The sequence below is a fragment of the Drosophila serrata genome, unplaced genomic scaffold (genome assembly GCF_035046125.1).
Source record: "Drosophila serrata isolate PLE 108 unplaced genomic scaffold, ASM3504612v1 contig_276, whole genome shotgun sequence".
Classification (NCBI taxonomy): domain Eukaryota; kingdom Metazoa; phylum Arthropoda; class Insecta; order Diptera; family Drosophilidae; genus Drosophila; species Drosophila serrata.
The window spans coordinates 4531356-4552634 of NW_028257174.1; the positions used below are offsets into that span (position 1 = coordinate 4531356).

The 21279-nt window shown below is 28.7% G+C and overlaps 1 protein-coding gene and 1 long non-coding RNA gene across 13 annotated transcripts in view; one reads left to right on the forward strand and one right to left on the reverse strand.

Annotated features, from left to right (window-relative positions):
* The window catches only part of mamo (maternal gene required for meiosis), a 198240-nt gene that overhangs the window by 143995 nt on the left and 32966 nt on the right, over nt 1-21279 (reverse strand). For all 12 annotated transcript variants that reach the window (XR_015272290.1, XR_015272289.1, XM_086835647.1 and 9 more), the window contains one exon: nt 14112-14997. The gene's annotated coding sequence lies outside the window, so the exon portion shown is untranslated. The remainder of the gene's footprint in view (nt 1-14111; nt 14998-21279) is intronic.
* On the forward strand, nt 11173-16906 carry LOC147643210 (uncharacterized). Its single transcript, XR_015272291.1, has 2 exons — nt 11173-11336; nt 16483-16906. It is a non-coding gene; the product is annotated as an uncharacterized LOC147643210 (long non-coding RNA).

Here is a 21279-nt window from a genome sequence, read left to right on the forward strand (position 1 = left end):
CGCAAAAAATTCGCAAACAAAAACAAAGTAGCTTGTGCGTGCGACCCAATTGGAAATTTGACACACATAGACATGGGCGATAGATGGGCCAAAGGGGGGCGGTTGGGTTTGGGGGGGTGTTGCTTAGAAGAGCGGCAAGGGAACACACACAGACATCCGCAAAAGACACAAGTTCACATGTATATGTATTGAGCAGTTTTGTGTGCGAAATGATACTCTACACATTAAGAGAAGAGCTTAGGGGGTTCCTCTAAGCAGTTTGTCTTAGGTTTATTTATAATATTAATAAATATTTATTTGAGTTTATATATATATAAAATAATATAATATAATATATAAAATAATATAATATATAAAATAATATAATATATAAAATAATATAATATATAAAATAATATAATATATAAAATAATATAATAAAATATACTACAATAAAATATTATAAACATATATTTCTCTTTACTTCTTTTACTTCAGTTATTTATATATATTATTTATTTTTAATTTCATATTTAATCTTGCATCTCTTTAATTTACATTAAGAGTTGTTAAATAGTCATTTTAAAATAAAGAGAAACGGTTTAGACTCAATAATTTAAACAAAAAAATTAATAAAATAATGTTAAAAATGTATAAATAATATAAATACCAACACAACAGTAATTCCAAAAGTTATATGTAATTAATTAATTACTTTGATATTTTACTACCGCAGAAAAGGTTATATATAAGTTAAATAACTTAAACCTTGAATATTTGGACACAAAAAGAGAGGAATAAATTTACAAAATATATAAAATATATTTTAACGTTCTAAAATAATTTTCGTTATTTTATATATTTCTACTTCTTCAGTTTCCCTTTGATAAACACGAAAAGGTAGTAATAGTTAAATTAAATAATTAAAATAGCAAATATTTTCATACAAATATAATCAAATAAAGAATAAATATTTATATTTAATAATATATTTATGTAAATATTATTTTTTTGTTGTTGTCAATTTCCTGCAAATTCAGCGAAACTAAGAAAGAAAAAACAAACACTTAAAACCTCAAACATTTTAACAACAAAATAAATATATACATTTCTTTTACAAAACCAATAAGTAATTTGTTAAATTTTTAATTATTTAATTCTTTTCTTTCTCTATTAAATATTTCCTGACTCATTTGAAAAGAGCATCCAATTATCCATCATTTTCCACTGATATTTTCCACGCTTCCAGCTTCTTGCCAAGCGTTTTTCATGGCGAAATTAAAAAGAAAAAAAAGAAAAAAAAAAGCTACAGAGAAAATAAAAAATTGTTTAAAACCAAAAGTGCGAGAAGGGGAGGGGTAAAGAGGGAAACACACACACACACACACACACACACAATCCATGGATTTCCATGTACAATTGTGTGTGTTTGCATTCATTGCATTCATTTGTTTCGTGGGCTTAGAGGTCTTAAAAAAACGCTGACCTTTGGCTTGACCGTGGGCGTGAATTGCGAATAGTTGCGAAAAAAAAAAAAAACAAAAATTATATACATATATAGTGCAAAAAAAAAAAGAAACGTTTAAAACGTTAAAAAGAATTAGGCAAAAACACACACACATAGGAAAAAGAATACTATTTGAAATTCAATGCTATTTACGCATACACTGAGCAAATTAGTTCAGTAGGTGCCTACTCATTTATATTGTTATTGTTGTTGTTGTTGTTACGGTTTAATTATAGCTGCTGCGGAAAATTAAACATTTCTCAGAGAGAGGGAGAGAGAGGAAGGGAGAGTGGGAGAGAGACAAGACCCGGAGACAGACGACGTTGGACTAATAAAAGAAGCAAAAAGAAACAAAATTCGCACATTTCTGTCCTTGACACACATTGCGTATACGCAATCTACGCAGCCGGCTCCAAAAGCTGATTTCGTTTATGAGTGCGTGCGAATTTTTTTTCTATTATTTGTGCTCTTTTTTTTGCATACTTTTTTGTTGTTGTTGTCTTTGTGTGTGTGTGACCCACATATGAAATCTAACAGATACAGATAACATATGTTTTTTTTGTTTGCAGGAATTTATTTTTTTGTGGCTATAATTTACTGCGGAAGACAAATCCTCATCGCTGGAAGAGTTTGTCATTGATTAATGAATTTATCGCTTGGCTATATATTTTTTCTCTATTTATTTTTCTCTATTTTTTGAGAGGTGCTTTGTGGGTTCAAAAGGTCCCTGAAATGCAGCTGAAAACCGTTTGGCAATTGACAGCTGCCAGCAAAATTGTTAATTGCAGTATATTTAGTTTTTCCATATATATTTCCATTACAAAATTATGCTCATTAAATGTCAAAAGTGCAAGATGCAACATAAAGTATTAATAAAAAAAATACACATGGGCAATTATTAGGAATTAACAAGATAATAAAGTTTGTATTTTATATATTTCTATTTATGCAAACTTTTTTGAAGATTTCTTAGGTATTAAATGGTATTTAAATATTTAGAAACCTCAACTTTAAATATTTTACCCCCATAATCTATTGTTTTAATATATATTTAAGGGAATTTCAAGTATTTAAGTGTTAAGAAGTGGAAGCTAAGCAAATGTTCAATCAGAATTAATTTTAAAATTAATTTATTATTAAAAAATTCTATAGTATATTAAATAATTTATGGCGACTTATGCTACATAGTTTATGATTTCAAATTTGTATATTTTAACTCAAATTAATTGTTTAATACATAGTTTTAAGCATAAAATAAGTATTTAAACATTTCAAAGGTTAATTTCCTCAAATTAAATACATAAGTATTTAATAGTCTTAAGTTGATATATATATTATTTAGTCAGATTAATTTCTATAAAATCCACTTGAACTTTGAATAGCATTTAATTATAATCACCTTAATATGTATTAATATTTCGTAGTTTTAACTTGATTTGTTGTCCCTAAAATTAATTTTTCAACACATCTCTTTAAACATATAAATAAATTACAGTCTTATTTTATTCATTTTTCCTTACACTAATTTTTAAAGAAATTTCTTTCAATATAAATTTGAATTTCAATATTTGTATATAATATTTTCCCATATAGCATACTTTCAGCTATTGTTTATTTCGTAATTTTATGAAATTCAAAAATTGTTGCTAGGCCGAATTATCTGTAACCTTTTTTTAAGCTTATAATAAATATTTCTTTAGGGTCTGTTCTACTTTTTTGCTTAATGTCATGCGTTCAAAAGCTCAATACGTGACTTTCTAACCTTTTTTCAGCAGTTGTTCCCCAACGATAAGGATATATAAATGGTTATATAAAATATATACATATATATACATTGGAATAGTAAAAAGCATAAAATATTTAATATTTTAGAGGTAGAAATGTGTATAAAATATACCTAGAAATATTTAAAACATAGTATATACAATATTTTAAGCCTAGAAATGTGTATAAAATATACCTAGAACTATTTAAAACATATTATATTGAATATTTTAAGCCTAAAAATGTGTCTAAAGTATTCCTAGAAATATTTAAATATTCTTTAAGCCTAGAAATGTGTATAAAATAAATAAAAATTAATGAAATTATTACTAACAAGTGTTACTGATAAAAGCAACAAGCAAAGAAACAACTAAAAAGGTTCGTCTCTATCTAGGCGATTTTTTATGAATATATATAAACGTATATATATATAATTTTTTTTTGTGTTTGCCAAACATGCGAAATTGCGTAAGCAGGAGAGAAGAAGAAAAAAATGTATAAAAAAAGAAGACATTGTCGAGCGTTTTGCGATTAGAAGCTCGCGCGAGAGAGAGAAAGGGAGAGAGCGGGAGAATTTGCAAAAATATATATCGCTCACACACACACACACACGCCTGCTCTTCAACTTGACTTTGAAAAAAACTAAAATGTTGACAGAGCAAAAATATTGCTAGCAATATTTTTTTGGCAACATTTCTGCGTGTCTCTTTATTATTGTTTTTTGTTTCTTTTTCTTTTTTTGCACGCACTTTTTTGCGATTGCGAATTTCTCTGCCTCTTTTTTTTTTGTTCTTCGTTTTTCGGTGCGTCTGTTGGCGAGTTCATTGACTTTCGCATTTTGTGCGTGTCTCTCTTTAGTTTTTTTTATTTATATTTTGTTTTTGGGTCTTTTTTTTGCGAATTGAGGCCTATACGTCCGTCGTTTGCCTGTAATTGTTGTTGGCGCTTAGCAATTTTTTTTTTTTAGTGCGTGTCGTTGATCTCTTTCGGTGTGTTCTGTGGGTTCATTGAACTTGGCGATTTTTTTTCGGCCGCACACAAAAGTTCAATAGACTCGCGAATTTTTGTATTTTTGCTAAGTCCCCTTGTCGCTGTCGATTTAGGCATAGAAACAAATTTATTAATCATCGCGCGATTCTGATTAAGGGGTTATATAGGGAAAAAGAGGAACAAGAACAAAAAAAACTTTAGCAAATTTCAGTTAATTAATGTAGGAGTTATGCTATCGAAAAGCAAAGTCTTGAATTTATAGCCTAGAGCTCTTTTAAAATGGTTTAAATTGAATGAAAAGTTAAAGTTAATACCTAAACATATATGAAAAATAAAATAAATATTAAAAATGTTATATATAATCTAGAAATTTCTTTGTAATTGAATTTATACTTAATAAAAAAGAGAAGTAATTACGTTTTGTTATTGAATAGCATTATAATGCTTATTATTTAACAACTAACTCTAAAAACCTCAAATTCAAAGCTAATTAAATGTTCAATTATGAGCCAATTAATATTAATAATTAATACATTTCCTAGTTCTACATTTAACTAAAACCTAATTAACTAAGAAATATTTATAAATATAATTATAAATATTATGCAAAACATAATTAACGAAATAAAGAATATCATTAACTCCTTAAAAAAATATGTGGAGGTTTTTAAAATGTACTTTATAATAAAAATTCTTACTTTCACAACTTATTTAAAACAAAAACTTCATAAACATAGAATTTATTAAGTTAAGAAAAACCATTTGAATATAAAAATATTTTATACAATTTAAAATCAAAAAAGATATGTATACTTAACAAAATATAATCAAATAAACCTTCAAGAACTTTTTCAAGAAACAACTTAACAAATTTGGTATTTATTTATTTATTAGAATTATTAAAAACCCCTTTCATTTTTATAAACATAATTAATAATTTTAAATGACTAAAAAAAACCCAAGAAAAATAAACAAGAAACTTTAAGTAGCTGCTTTTAAAACAAATCAAATAAAAAATTCCCTTTCAACTAAACTAAAATTTCAACAATCTTATATCGAAATATACCACAAAATTTGTTCCTAAATGTACAACAATGTTTACAACCAAATCAAGCATAAAATTTACAAGAAAATCTACAGAAAAAAGACTAGAAAATCCAAAAAAAAAAAAAAATAATAAATAAAAGAAAAAGGAAAATCCCACAACAATCGATCTTTCACGCCTTACCCCCATCCATTCATTCCTTTCTTTCCTTCTTTCTTTCCTAGTTTTCCCTGCAATTTGCAAGTTGCCATCATTTTTCAACGCTTCAGAGTCGTGAGGGGGTGGAGTAAAAAAACCAAAAAAATATATAAATAAAACCAAAAAAAGATAGTGCAAAAAAAAGGGGGGGCTAGTGGCGAAGATTCAGTTTCTTAGGTGAGAGCATAATTTATGCCAAATTTATGCAATTTTTTACGTCTGTTATTCGTCGCCTTTGTGGTGCTTCTTTTGCTTTCCTCTCCTCTTTCTTTTTCTTTGAACTTTCGAAAGTTCTCTTTTATTTTATGTTATTTTATTTCATTTGATTTTGACCAAAAGTCATGGGAAACACACATTTTTGGCAAATGGTCAACAAAAAAAGGGGCAAATTATAATATTTTTGTTAAAAGATTTTAAAGAAAAGAAATTTTAATAGATTAATGGTAATTTAATAAAAGAATTATTATTGATTTACGATTTATTAGTAATTTAAGAATCGTTTTATCATAATTTAATTATTTATTTGTAATTTAATAAGCATTTTATTAACATTTTATGATTTTTTAGTAATTATTAAATTATCGAATCGAATTTAATAGCTTATAAGAAATTTTATAATGATTCCATTATTATTTTATTATTTATTAGAAGTTTAATAAGCATTTTATTACAATTTTATTATTTATTTATGATTTAATAATGATTCTATTATCATTTTATTATTTATTAGTAATTAAATAAGCATTTTGTTTGGTTTGAATTCATTTTTTAATAAGAATCTTGCCTATAAACCTAGAAATGTGACTTAATTTCTGGCCTTTTGGTGCTCTTTTTTTATGTTTCTCAATTTCTAAATAGCAATCCCTAACCGGTTTTTTTTTAATGCTAATTTTGTTATATTTTACCATGTCTTTTATTTGAGTTTTAAGTTCTTCAAATGCTTTAAAACTGGGAAAGTGTCACCCAGCAAAAGAAGAGACACAACCTTAACGGGTTTTTAATTTGTGGCTGTGGTGGAAAGTGTTTCTAAACCATTAAAAGAAGGGTATAAAAAAATAATAAATAATAATTTACAGCTCTGTGTGTGTTTGTGTGTGCGTGTCCATCATCAGCTGCAATGATTATGTAACTTTTGAGCGTAATTAAAACAACAAGCAAGCTAAGCCACAATGGCTAACTGAATTAACCTTGTTCTGAGCTGTGTGTGTTGTGTGTGTGTGTGTTGGGTGTGTGTGTGCCCCATTGGACGGAAATTGCACAGACAGAGATACATACATGGAGCGATAGAGATACATTTTGTATCTTTATTTGTATCTTGTGGGGTCCTTGGCTATAATTAATCCACAATTACAAACACAGAAAAGAGAACACGCAAACCACGGGGCCCACAAATGACCACGATCAGATATAGTCTTTTTTTGTTGGATTTTTTCAGATATATATATATATACAAGGGTATGGTATTGTATCCTCTAACAAATATATATGAAAAATATACAAAAAATAATAATTTTTATAAGCTTTTTAATAAGAATTAGATAACTTTAAGGCTATGTTTAAACTACTTAAAGTTCTTTAGTCTAAATAAATATTCCTAACAACTTTCTAGGTACTTTTATAGTCGTTACACTTAACATTTCTTCCCATTTTTCTGCTCTTTTTTTATTTATTAGTATTATTTTTTTTTCCGGTTAAAGTAAATTGCAAAAATCTAGCTGCGTCCAAAATGCTAATTGCCAATGGGTCAGACTTGGCTTGCATGTCAGGTTGTTGCTGTTGCAACTATTAGTTGAAAAGTCAGTCACACAATGTGTCACGCAGCAAAAGTGCAACAGCAACAACTTCTATGTACAAGCCTTTCTCAGCTTCTCATACCACCAAGAAATGCAAAGAAAAATAAATAAATAAAACAAGAAAATAAGTAATGAAAAAAAATACAAAATAAATAAATATCACGCATACGCAATGTGATCCCAGCACGCGGAGCTTGGTTGTAAATCAGCGGGAAATCACGATGGCTTAGCCCTGGATTTTTCAAGGTTTCTGGTTCAGAGTTGGTGGTTTCCGTGAATGGGGTTTAAATAATATATAATATATATTAAATATGTAAGATAATATAAATAGGAAAATATATAAAAATGGTTATATATTATAATGGCATTATTAGTATAATATATAATAAGTATGTAATACATACTCTTTATATATTATTATATATTTAATTCGTATCTAATGTGCTCAAGTATCTAGTTTCTTTAATATAAATTGGAAGAAACATTTTGTAATGTTTCGAATAATATACATATTAATATTTGATTAATAGAAAAATGTATTTTTTAAAAATATTTTAAACCTATTGAAAAATATCTCCGAATTAATAGATTTACCTTTAAAATTCAAAGAATTTCTTGATTATTACCAAGGCTAAAAACCATCCTAAAAACTTTCTTTAAAATCTCCCAAGAACTTTCCTAAAAATTCCCATAAAACCTATCTAAAAATCTATCTAAAAACCTATCTAAAACCCTTTCTTAAAATCTTTACAAAAACCTATCTTAAAATCTATATAAAAACCTATCTAAAAACCTATCTAAAAACCTATCTAAAAATCTATCTAAAAATTTATCTAAAAACCTTTCTAAAAATCTATCAAAAAACCTACCTAAAACCTATCTTAAACCTATCCAAAACCTATCTAAAACCCTATTTAAAAACCTATCTTAAAACTTGTCTGAAAACCTATAAAATCCTTTTTTAAGCCCCCTAAACACTTCCCTAAAATTTCCCTAAAACCCCTTCTAAAAAATTTCTCAAATAACCCTTTTAAAAACTTTTTAAAAACCATTACTAAAACCCATCGAAAATCTTCTCTAAAAACTTGAGGAACTCTTTTTAAAATACCCAAAAAAAAAAAACTTTTAAAAACCATAAAAACCCCCCTTTTCTTGTAGCCCTGAAAACTTGAAACCTTGTTTGTGTTATTCTTGTTTTGCTTTTTTTTCTTCTATTTGGTTTTCTTTTTCCGCCTTTACTCGTTCAGCCAATGTTATGCATTATAATTGTACAATGGTAATTGTTGTTGTTGTGTAAATTAGAAGGCGGCTGTCAGATAAAAAAAAAAAACAGTAACAAAATAAAAAAAAATACACATACATGTAAAAAAAACTAAACTACAACAAAAGAGGGGGAAAAAATTGAACAACGCAACTGAGAAATGCGCAATAATTGATGCACGCAAAATGCGATTTTCCCCCCCATACCGAAAACAAGAAAAGATGAAAAAAAATCCAACAAACGGAGGGGAAAAACCGGGCGCCAAGTGGGTGGTTTTTTGGTCTGAGGTTAGAGCGTTGCATATAATTGCGTTATAGTTAGTAGTTGTTGTCGTTGCTGCCTTTGCCACAGCGATAACACACACGCACACTCGGTGCATTGCATTTTATTTAATTTTTGTATTTTTTTTAGGGTGACCAGACTTGCAATTGCATGCGCACTCGCTCACTGCGTCTGTGTCGCCTGTCTCCCTGTCCCTCTCTCTCTCGCTGTCTCTCTCTTTCTCACTCTCTCTCTGTTGGTGTCTCCCTCTCTTTTTCGCATTGCATTTCTCTTAAGTTCACAAGTTCTTTTGTTGTCTGCTTAAGGTTTATTAATCACTTCCTATTCTTCAACTAATCTTGTCTACTTCCGATGTTTCGACATTAAGTGTGACCTTCTATTAATTCTATTGTTTTTTTATGACACTAAAATTATTAATAATAAATATATAATTAAATTTAAAAATTAAAGAAAAGGAAAGGCCCCTCATTTATATGCTTAACATATTTTAAAAAGACTTTTTAGGTAGGTACTTATTTTTAGGGGTTTTTTAGTGAGACCGTACGCCTTAAAGCGCCATATTCTAAAGGGACCATTTCTTTTTAGAAGATTGTAGAATTAAAGGGATCCTAAAGAGACCATTTATCCTAGCATATTTCGTTAGAAATTTAGTTAAAAATTATATAAACAAATAACAATAAATATTAATAATACACTTCCTTTAACACTTTATTTTGTATCTATGTAATTTATTTAATTAAAAATCTCGCAACAATATATATATATATATATATATATATTTAAATATCCAGTTCAACAATTTAAAAAATACCTCATTTAAAATTTATAGAATTCATTCTTCATTATCTCATACCTTGAAATAGTTGCCTTCCTTAAAGGTTACTTAGTCCTAGGCTAATTTAAAATGTATTGCATGTCTGCTTGATAAATGTTATATTCATTTCCCTTAATTGGAATTCAGACCAATTTACAAAATGAAACAAAAAAAAACCCATCTTTTGTTTAACCTAGAAAACAATTTCCTATAAACAAATACCCTTTACAATATGAGAAATTTAAGCATGACAGGCAGCTGGAAATTTCTCGATAAAGCCAGGCTCAAATATAATAAAAACAAAAAGAAAAAAACTAGTAAGGACTGGCTAAAAAAACACCTGGCCAGATCGGGTTGCAATAATAATAATCATATATAGCAATATATGTGGCATATTCACAATGCGTATCTCAAATCGCAGTGCTGCAATCACTTTCTGACGTGTGAGCTGAAGTGTTTTCAGTATTCCGTAATAAGTAATAATAAGAAAAGCTGCGACTGGCGCCACATTAAATATATACACCGTGTGGGCGATTATGGGCGTGGCAAAAAGTAAGAAAAAAAAAAGAAACAACAATTACAAATTGCACGTTGTTGCGTCGTGAGTTTTTCCGTTTATATTTCTTACTATTTTTTTACCAGCTGCTTTCAATGCTTAGCTGAGCACGCATTTTCGATAAAAAAAATATAAATATATATAGTATATATAAGTGTATATAGTTTAAGTGATATATATAGTGTGGCATTACATAAAAAAATAACTCTTGAATGCAGCTGCGTGTGTGTTTTGATATTTGAACAAAAAGCAAAAGCGAAGAAAAAGAAATATTAAATAAAAATTTAACACGCACACACGAGGCGTATGCGTAATAAAAAAAATGTTTAGAAATATGTAAAATGACGAACAAAGAATGCGGAAATGTTTTTTATTAAGCAGTCAAAGAATTAAAGTATCAAGAAATAAGATAAAAATTTAGAAATTTTATGTGTCTAACTTATATTTATTTTAAATATTATAATTGTTTCAAGGAACTTGGTCAAAAAATTCAGTAAAAACTTGGGTTAAATATTATATATTTCTTCTAAAAAATAAAGTAATTTAATTTATTATTTTCTTAGCCTTTTATAAATTTAAATTTGTATATTATTTATAGCTATTACAAATATTTCATAAATCCTTTATTTGATATTTATTAAAACCTCGGCTTAAAACGTATATTATTCTTTTAAAAAATAAAGTATTGTTCTCTATTCAATTTATGATTATAATGAAATTTTTATATTTAAATTAATTAATTAATTTTAAATTATTATATAGAAATTCTGTTTAATCTTCTAAAATCGTGCCTTGATAATTATATTTTTCTTCCAAAAACTACACTTTGTTTACTTCTTTCAGTTTTGTTATATTTCTTAGCATTTTAAAACCCTTTAATTTAAATTTTTTCTTTTAAACCAAAGATTCCCCTATTAAATTTATTATTTATTTAACCCCTTTTTTTTTCTTTTATTCACATTTAATAAATTTGTTTGTTTTAGGCCAAGTCATGGATAACGGTTCTGGCCAACAATTGAGCGTGCGAAAATCCAGAGAGATCTGTTTTGCTGTCAACGCTTTCGAGAAAAGCGCACAACGCAAAGAAAAACGAGAAAACGAATAAAGAAAAACAACAACAACAACAAGAAAAATAAGGAAAAAGAAGGTAGATGGAAAAAAAAAGAAAGAAAAACGGCATCGAGGCATTGCGGCTGAGGGAAAATTGATTTGTCACGTTGCGCATAAATTGCACATAATTATGTAAGCAGCCGTTTCTCCGTCGCTGCATTTCACTTTGCGGCTCTTAGCTCAACTCTTGGCTCAAACTCTTGGCTCTTTCTCCTTCTCAATCAATAGAAATAACTTTTGTTTTGCCGTTTCATCAATTAGGCCTTAATTTTGTCACAGTCTGAACGGGTGCTAACGTTTTATTAATGAGAAAAGGCATTTGCCTGACCCTGGGAACTGGGGGAAAACTTGGATGGTGCAGAAGAAAACTGTTGATGGAAAGGAGGCAAAGGTTTTTCAACACAATGACTAGAGGGGTTTCTTATTTTCTTCAAGGAAATTAACTTGGCTTTTAATGCTTTCGAGTAATTTTTTTGTTGTTGTATGGTTATTAAACAAAACGAATTTATAGATATTCTTGGGGATTTAACTTGAGACGAAACTTTTAGGATGTGAGAAAGGTATTTTAATTTGAGCTTTGAAAAAAAATGTATTAAAATTCATCTAAAAATGTTATAGATCTGTGGTAAATTTATATTTTAACGTCCAAGCCTATTTAATTTAATTGCATTTAAAATAGATATAATACATTTAACTTTATAAAAACCCAAAGGATTTAAATTGGGAAAAACGCCTTTGCAGGTACTTAAAAATTTACTAAAACTTGTGCAGAAAAACGATCATAACTGAGCCAAAAATGCATTAATTTCAATTCGGGAAACTTTTCTATGTTAGTTTTTATTAGTTTTATAAACCTGCATCCTAAATTTATAAGTTAAAAAAATTTGATTTTTTAGAAATTTTTTTGTCCAAATTTTACAATGAAAAACATTGAAAAAATTTCGAAAATTTATTTTTCTTCCTGAGATGGCTAGATCGATTCGCCTGCTCATGCTGATCAAGAATATATATGATTTATAGGATCGGAAATGACTCCTTCATTTAGTTTTAGGCTTTTGACTAAAATTATGATTCCAAAAATTATATAAAATTTAATGAAAGAGTCTTTAGTTAATTATTAAAACTTAAAGACAAGTCTTTATAAATGAGTATAATACATTCTTCAAATATATTTTTATTTAATAAATCAATTTCCTGTTTTTCTTTATAATTTTTACTAGTTATTTAAGGCCTTTCATTTCCCTTAAGAATTACCAAACTTCTAATATAATTTCCATGCAATTTACCACGCAGGGTGTCCCCCCCTTCTCCTTCTTTAAATTAACCCCTTCCTTAAAAAAAAATATATATATATTATATATATCATATATATATATACCTTAAACAAAGGCAAATAACCACAATCGGAGGGGGAAAAAAAGAGACTGCAAAAATGTATTTGCGAATTTTTTTGTTTGATGTTTTTTGTATTTTATTTTTTATTTTTTGAAGGCCAAGGTCGCGGCGCATATGGGATCATAATGAGAAGAGGAGAGAAGAAGAAAAATAAAGCGGGAAAAAAGCACCAAAAAATGTGTTTAATGCATGACACAACAACAACAATAAACACAAAAAAACTGTGCATTATTATTATTATTATATATATATATATACATGTTTTTTATTGTTGTATTTTAGCTTCTCTTTATTTTTGTGTGTTTGGTTTTTCGAGTTGATCAAAGCGGAAGTGAGCGACGGCGTCTGCGTTTTTCTTCTGGTTATTTTTTTTTTTTTTTTTGACAATGGGAAGTGAATGCTAAAAGATCGTACAAACAAAAAAAAATTATATATATATATATATACATATATATTTGTGAAGTATGGGTGTGTGTTTGCTGTCAAACAATTGTGTGGCCCAAACATGGCGCTGTTTGAAGGTTTTCTCATTTTAAATTGAACATTTTTTTGTGGTTTGTTTTATTTCTTTTTTTTTCCTTCTTCTTTGAGCAATTGCAAAATTGTTTTAATTAGCCGAAGGTTTGTATGTCTGTGTGTTTTAGCGTTAATTGCAGTTTCCAAAATTAGCAAAACACACACACACACACGTACATAGTTGAGGCTTATTCATGGCGCTGTCAAAGATTTATTTTTTTTTTTGCCTTTTGATTGACAGCAGCTGCCTCCTGCTTTGGTCCACCCCTAATTTGTTCAAGTGTATTGGTATAAATCTGTGATTATATATATATGGAATATATATATATAGAAGGTATCCGTGACAACCCTTCTAATGGTTGCTTTAACAACATAATGTACCATAATATGCCTTTTGGAAAGGTCCCACATTTTCTTTGTTTTGTCCACTAATTTCAATGGCAGTCTTTATATGAGATTTTTTTCAATTATAAAAATAACTCGGAAGAAGAAAAACTATTAAACCCATACCATTTCCGATTTAAATTTCACTATAATAAATATTTATAAATTTCCCCAAATATATTTATTAAGTTTCCTTTAAATAACAATTAATAACAATTTTTTTTTCAATTAAAAGAATAAATTGAAAGAAGAAAAACTATCAAACCCATAATTTTTTTCATTTAATATTCAAATTCCACTTTAAAAAATATTTGCTAATTTTCCCTAACATTCATTAAGTCTCTTTTAAATAAATTAACAAAAAACAAGGGAAAGAAGGTTTGCAGTTACTTCAAAAATTCATTTAAGAAGTTTGTACTAAGAGATGCATGTTTTATACCTTAAAATATATATAAATATAAATAATTAGGATCTATTATTTATATAGAAAATATATATATTAAAATGTTAAACTCACCTTAAACTAAAACACTCGCCAGTCGGGCGTTACCCGTCCAGCAATCCATAAGTTTCAATTTTTCAATTGATTTTTGTAGGGGTCCGTCGTCTACGTCGATTTGTTGGGTTTTTGTTTTGTTATTTGTTTGTTGTTTTGTTTGCTGATTTTTTTTCTTGTTATTGTTGTTGTTGTATTTCTTTTCTGCTAGTTGTAGTTGTTGCCTTTGTCGCCGTAGTTTTGTTTTAAAATTGTAGTTGTTGTAGCTGATGACGTCCCTTTTTTGTTTAAAAATATGCTTCTTTTGTTACTTTCGCACACCGAAATTTTTATATTTTGAGGGGGTCGTTTTACAACACTGTCTCAGTTTATTTTCTTTCCTTGACTTTTTGTTTTCGAAAATTTGAAAGTTTATTTCCAAGTTCGAAAAGATTCGTTTTCTTTTTTTTTTCTTTTTAATTGCCCCAAAAGAAACGAAAATTGTTTTATTTTTGTTTAGTTTTGTTCAAGTGTTTTTAAGCCATAAACATTTAATTGGTCCAGTTGGTCAAAAGTGTGAGGGAGACGGTTGGTGCATGTGTGTGTGTGTGTGTGTGATTAGAGAGGGATAGAGAGAATGTTTCCTTGTTGTTTTGTCTGCTTTGTATTTATTATTATTTGCTTTTTGGGTTTTTTTTGTTATATTTGCCAGAGAGCGCTGCCAGAGTTGTAGCGTGTTCCAGTTGGTAGAGTTGTTGTTCTTTTTTAGAGTTGCCTTTCGATTTGCCGAGATTGCGAATTTTGGGGAATTATTATTATTTTGCCTTTAAGCTTTTAATTTTTTTTGGTTTGTTTTTGTTTTAGCCGGTTTCTCTTTGAGTTTTACACGCTTTCTTCTTCGTTGAAATTTGGAATTTTGAAGAATATGCTAAAAAGAATAAAAGAAAAATGATTACATTAATTAAAATTATAGAAAAATGTAATTAATGTGTAAATTTACATTTACATTACATATTTTTATAGTTAAATAGTTTATATTTAGGAAAATGTATTACTTTATTGGAATCAATTAAAAAGGATAATGTTGCATCATGGTATCCTTGCAATGGCGCCCGAAATGGGACTTTTATCTGCATTTTCCTGTCTTAAAAAGGCTCTAGACTAACTAAAGTGTTACAATTTTTTCAACATTTTAAACCTTATTAAATAATTAACATAATTTAGAGAAAATGCTTTAAATTCACTTCCTTAAACTCGTTTTCCTTCTCCCTTTCTGTGCCAAAATACTGGCATTAACCTTTGCAGAATATTTAATTGTATGTCTCGCTCGAAAGTTCAAGTTTTCCCTCAAGTTCGAGTTGAATGCCCCCTCACTGGGAAGCCCTTCTCGAATTTATTTAATTACTCATCAAATTTTAGTCTATTTAGCTTAAATGTAGGCTATGGCAAATGTCACACGACAAGTGTGTGTTTGTGTGTGTGTTGGCGGAAATGTGTACGTGAAACTTTCACTATTTTAATTACCCAAAATGAATGTTGTTCTTTGTTCTTGGTTTTGTTTTTGTTTTTGTTTTGGGGGGAAAAAGGGTAAAGGGAAAGGGGGTAACAAGAGGTGGGGTTCTTTGGCGGGGGGGAGAGGTTACCGAGTTGAATGGCAATGCCACATAGTCGAGTTCTTGTTGTTGTTGTTGTCTGGAAAAGTCTGTTAACTGTCTGGGTTGTTGTTGCCTCAAGTGCCACACACACACAGCAACTCGGGTTGAATGTTTTTGGTGAAATTAACACACACACACACACACACACAGGCGAACAGACATAAAGGGAAAAGTTTTCCACTGCAACATGTGGCAGGCTTAATTATGACGTCGTTGCTCAACAGTGAGCGACAAAATTCAAGCCTTGAATTATGTCTAGCAGCAGAGGCGCCCCTAAAAAGGGGGTTTTTTTAATGCTTAAAAAAAGTTACAAATAATTTAGGGAAAAATCTAGCATTATATTTATAATTTAAATAATATATATAACAAGAAAATGTTGCAAAAATGAAAAGAAAAACACTGCAAAATATTTTAATTGTCTTTCTTAAAGTAATATATTATATAATAAATAATATAATATATGAAATTGTATGCAAAATTATACAAAAAATAATTAATAAAACAATATATAAAAATATATGAAATTATACAAAATAATTTATTGAATAATATATAAATAAGGAAAGAAAAAGATTAAAGGAAACCATTACGTTTTCTTCCTTAAAATATAAAATTTCTTACATGACTTATTGTTTCATTTTTTTATTTATTTATTTATTATTTTATTATATATTAAATTATATTTTTACTTCAGTTTTTCCATAAATTCTTTTATTTAAATTTCTTTTTTTTTCCTTTTAATTATTTTCTATTTTTAGGTTTTTCCTTAACCTTTCAACCTCCTGACGTCATTAATTCAACTCTATATATATACATATATCCATGAATATACATCTGCTCCCTGGCATATTTTAATCAACAGCAGCGCAGCAACTATAAGAAGCTGAGGAAGCTTTTGGAAAAGCAAGAAAACACTGGAAAAGCCAAAAGAAAACAAAAAAAAAGAAAGGATGAGAGAGTGAAGTAGCTAGCTGCAGCAGCAGCCATCTGGCAGTTTATGTCTGCGGCATCAACGTGGTGGCATTGAAAAAGTTTCCATTTTTCCTTGACTTTTAGCCAAGCAGCAGCCATAAGTAGGTTCAAAGTTCAAGTTCAAAACACACACAAACACACACACACAGACATAAATACAGGAAAATGGTAGAAAATTATGCTTGAGTTAATCTATGAAAAGGTTAAAGATTAAAAGGAAGAAAATTAAGATTATAAAGGTGGCAAGGAAACCTAATTAGACAGAAATGCTTGGAAATAAATATCTAGATTAGTGAATTAATGTTTCAGCTTTAATTTAAATACAAAAAAAAAAATAAAATAAAAACAATCAGTTCAATTACACATGAAATCCCATAAAAGAAAAACACGCACTGATAAGCCTCTCACGTGGTGGACAGCAAACAGACAGTAAAAGCAAGCCCCTAAACCAGCGGGTGGGAAAATAACGAGATATATATATATCGTTATATATATATATATATATATAGACAGTAGGAGAAAATGGTGAGGATATAGACAGTAGTCGGTAGTAGTCAGAATAGGACAGACGAGCAGACAGACAGACAGTGAAACCAATGCCAGACATCCATCCAGACGGGGAGTCAGACCGAAGTCAGACGGCGAGACGCATTGTTGATAGACACAGAGAAAAGCTCGTACTAGAAGTGAGTCTAGAAAATGTCTACGTCTATACAGATATATATATATATATAAACATATATATTTGTATATATATATATATTTATTTGAGTGTTCGTGTGCGTGGCTCATACATATGTAATTCCCATAAACAATGACGACAGGCTGCTTAAAATGTCTGCACAGCTGTTTGATGTGTGTGTGTGTGTGTGTGTAGTATGGTGTGTGTTGCATCAACAGTTGAGGCAACTGCAGACAGTTGAAGAAAACCCCCCAAAAAAAAAATATATATATATGCAACTTATCCCCTCTCCTATATCGACACACTTTTATTAACCCTTGTGCAAAAATAGCAAGGAGCCATTTTTAGTTTGATTTTGTTGCTAATATTTATATTTAAATAATTATATTGAATATTTGTATGTCTTATATAATTTTATTTTATTAAGAAAATAAGTTTTTAAATGTATTTGGCTTAATTAAAGTTTTATTATTAAAAATATAGCTTTACTGAAGCCAAAGTAATTAAATTGTTTTAAATAATTCAAGTTAATCTAAGAAAATAAGCATACAAAAATAAAATAATAAAAACTACCACTTCAAGGATATTTTTGGTATATAAATAAATAATAATAAAATAAAACAATAAATGTTTTTCTAAGAAAAAATATATTGGTATTTCGGATATTAAGAGTAGAAATAATTTATATATATATATATCAATTTATATAAAACTGAATTTTCATAAGGAGATCTATATCTATACTACAATTACCAATGACATTGTTTTATATATTTATTTTATATATTATTTATTTTCGACGTTAGTTTACTTATTATTCTAATTATTTATTTATTCATTTATAAAATTATAAAATGTATATTTCGGATATATTAGTTTATTTTATATTTAACTCATTCTACATTATTTTTTTTGCGGTGATTTCTTTAAGAAAAATAGCAATATTAAAAATCTTTCAATATAAATACCATTTTTTCAAGATTGATCAAAGTTTTTCAGGTTCATATATCAAGTATTTTAAACAATAATTTATAATATATTGAATTAATATAATAGTGGTATCAAAGTTTTCATTGACTTCCTCATCATTCTTCTTTTTTTAGTAGATTTTGATACGTTTTGAAAGTCTAGAAAGGGTAGGGGTTTTTTCCCTTCTACTAGCACCCCCTAAATGCCCAAAAGGGTTAATCTTAGGGACTTCCCAGGACGACACCACCAAAGAAGAAGACACACAAAAATACAAAGATACAACAACAACGACAGAAAATATACAAAAATACAAACAAACAAAAAAAAAACGAAACAACTGAAAAAACCCTCGACAGTCGCAAGTTGCATATTCCGCCGTGTTGCAGGTGGAAACGCGCTGAATGGGAAATAGAGAGGGGAAAATGCAAGGGGTGTGAAGAGGGTATAAGGGAAAATGGCAAAGGCAATGAAGGAGAATGAGGAATTTGAATGGGAATGGCACTAAGGAGGGTATAATATAGGCGGGGTAAGTCTGGTGTTGTTCTTGTTCCTCTCTGCGTCTTGCGTTTTTTAATTTCGTTTTCTTTTGTGGCGCATTTTCCATTTATTTTATCTGTCTCGTCTGTCTGTCCATCTACCATTTTGCCCTCTCCCCTTATTCTGCTTTTCTCGCAATGTGCAGTTTATTATTTTTTTTTTACTAAGCACAAGGACATTCTCAAACAGGACAGCAAGCAAATTCCATTATTGTTGCCATGCGTGACACATAAAAAATAACACAAAAAAATATATAGGAATAAAATATGAATATGATAAATGTTGACAATAAATTTTTGCATTAATAATTAAAATATAAAACAAAGAACAGCCACAGAGAGCAAGACATTGAAAGGGTAAAAGAAATATATACAAGAAATATTATTCTTATAAACAATTTTTAAAGTGTAAAAAAATCTATATTGCATTTGTTTATTAGAACTTTAGAAATTGTTTATGATTTTTCTTTTCTACTCTGCTCTGCTCTGCGGTTTCAAACTCCGCACTGGAAATTTCAGTTGAATTTATGAAACTTTAGACGTCAATCGACCGGCTGAAGGAATAAACGGACAAATGTCACGGCATCTCAACATTTCAAGAGTGTTTTATTGGAAACAAAGGGAAAGGGGGAACATCAACCAGACAAATATATATATAGAAATATATAAATATGTATGTATATATAGTAAATGTGCATAAAATATGCCAAACAAGTCAAGGAAGTCAAAGAGATAAACAAAAGTTTATAGAGTCTAGGTAAGGGTTCACCTAAAATCAAGCCATAAACAAGAAATAAATTGACAAAAGAAATGAGAGTACTTTAGGGAACTTTTGAATTAAATTTAAAATTAAAATAAGACATTATTTTTAAAGGAAAAATTAGGTAAAGGAAGTACGATTTAATTTATATTAAATAAGTTTATGAGAACAAGTAAAAAGCTAAGGATATAACTGACCCTCCAGGCACTACTGATTTATATAAAAAAACCTTGGAAAATTCTTTAAAAAAATATATAAAATTAAATTTTAAAATCTTATTAATATAACTCTTATCCATAAACTCTTTCTTATTTATTTCCTTAATAATTTCTTTAAAATTTCAAACTGTTGCTGTCTTTAAACTGTCTTTGGGCCATGTCCGAAAAAGAACAAACCCCATTTAACAAGCTCAATTTCAGTGACTGACTGACTGACTGACTGACTGACTGACTGATTGAATGACTGACTGACTGAATGACTGATTTAATGACGGTCAGTCACCCCCCTCCCCTTGTATATAGAACCCTTTTCCCACTTACCCCCCGCCCTGTCATAATTATAAAGTTTCTCTTCTTGAGCGCGTCTGCAATATTTGCATAAATTATTGTACAACAAACAATAATTCTCGTTTTTTTTTCCTGCATTTATTTTCCAGAAAATGACGTTGTGAAAAATGCAGCAATCATTTTTTTTATTTCGTTCACCAACTTATTTTGTGTAGTTTTTTTTATTATTTTTTGCTTTGCATATCAGTGACGGAATTCCTGGAAAAACACATAGGCAAAAAAAAAAAACGGCGAAACAAAATAAAGAACACAAATATGAAGGAGAAGAAGGCAAATAACAAATGCAGCGGGTGCAATGCACTGAGAAAAAATATATAATTTAATTGAATATTTAAGGAATTTTTAATATAATAATTAAATAAAATTTATTTAAATACATATTAAACATTCAACTAACAAATAAGTAATGTAATAAGCCCTTTAATAAATTCTTTCAATATTTGTAATAACTTTTTAGTCACTTTTAATTATTTTACAATTAAAAATGCCTTTATTCTATAAGATATTTAAACTAAATATTTAAATAAATAATTTTGTATAGTTATACTTTCAAGAATTTCTAAGATAACATGAATATTTCAAAAAAATCCTTGCTTAAATGATATTCTTAGTCTAAAAACTGATCAAAATATCACAATTTTAATGCTTGCTTGGTCACACATATTTTTATATTTCAACTTGATTTAGTTAATTAATTTTTTCGCTCAGTGCACAACACTGCAACTGCTGCAAAACGTCAACGTCAGCGGCCAGTGGGCAGTGGGCAGTGAATATGAAACCGAGACATTCCCCGCCTACTCCTTTTTATAAACTGAAAATCCCCAGTGTCAGCGAATATCCAACAAATGCAATGAGAATCATCAACAAATTTGTCTTCACCAGAAATTTTTATAAAACCCGGAGGAGGAGGGAGGAGAAGGAAAGAGGAGAGAAGTTGCGAGGAAAATGAGAACTTAAATGGATCAAGTTAACCAACACTGGTCAGCAGTGTCTAGATTTTATTTCAAAGTTAATTCTTGTTAATATTTCATAATTATATCAGTTTCTATTTTATAAATTTGTATTGGTTT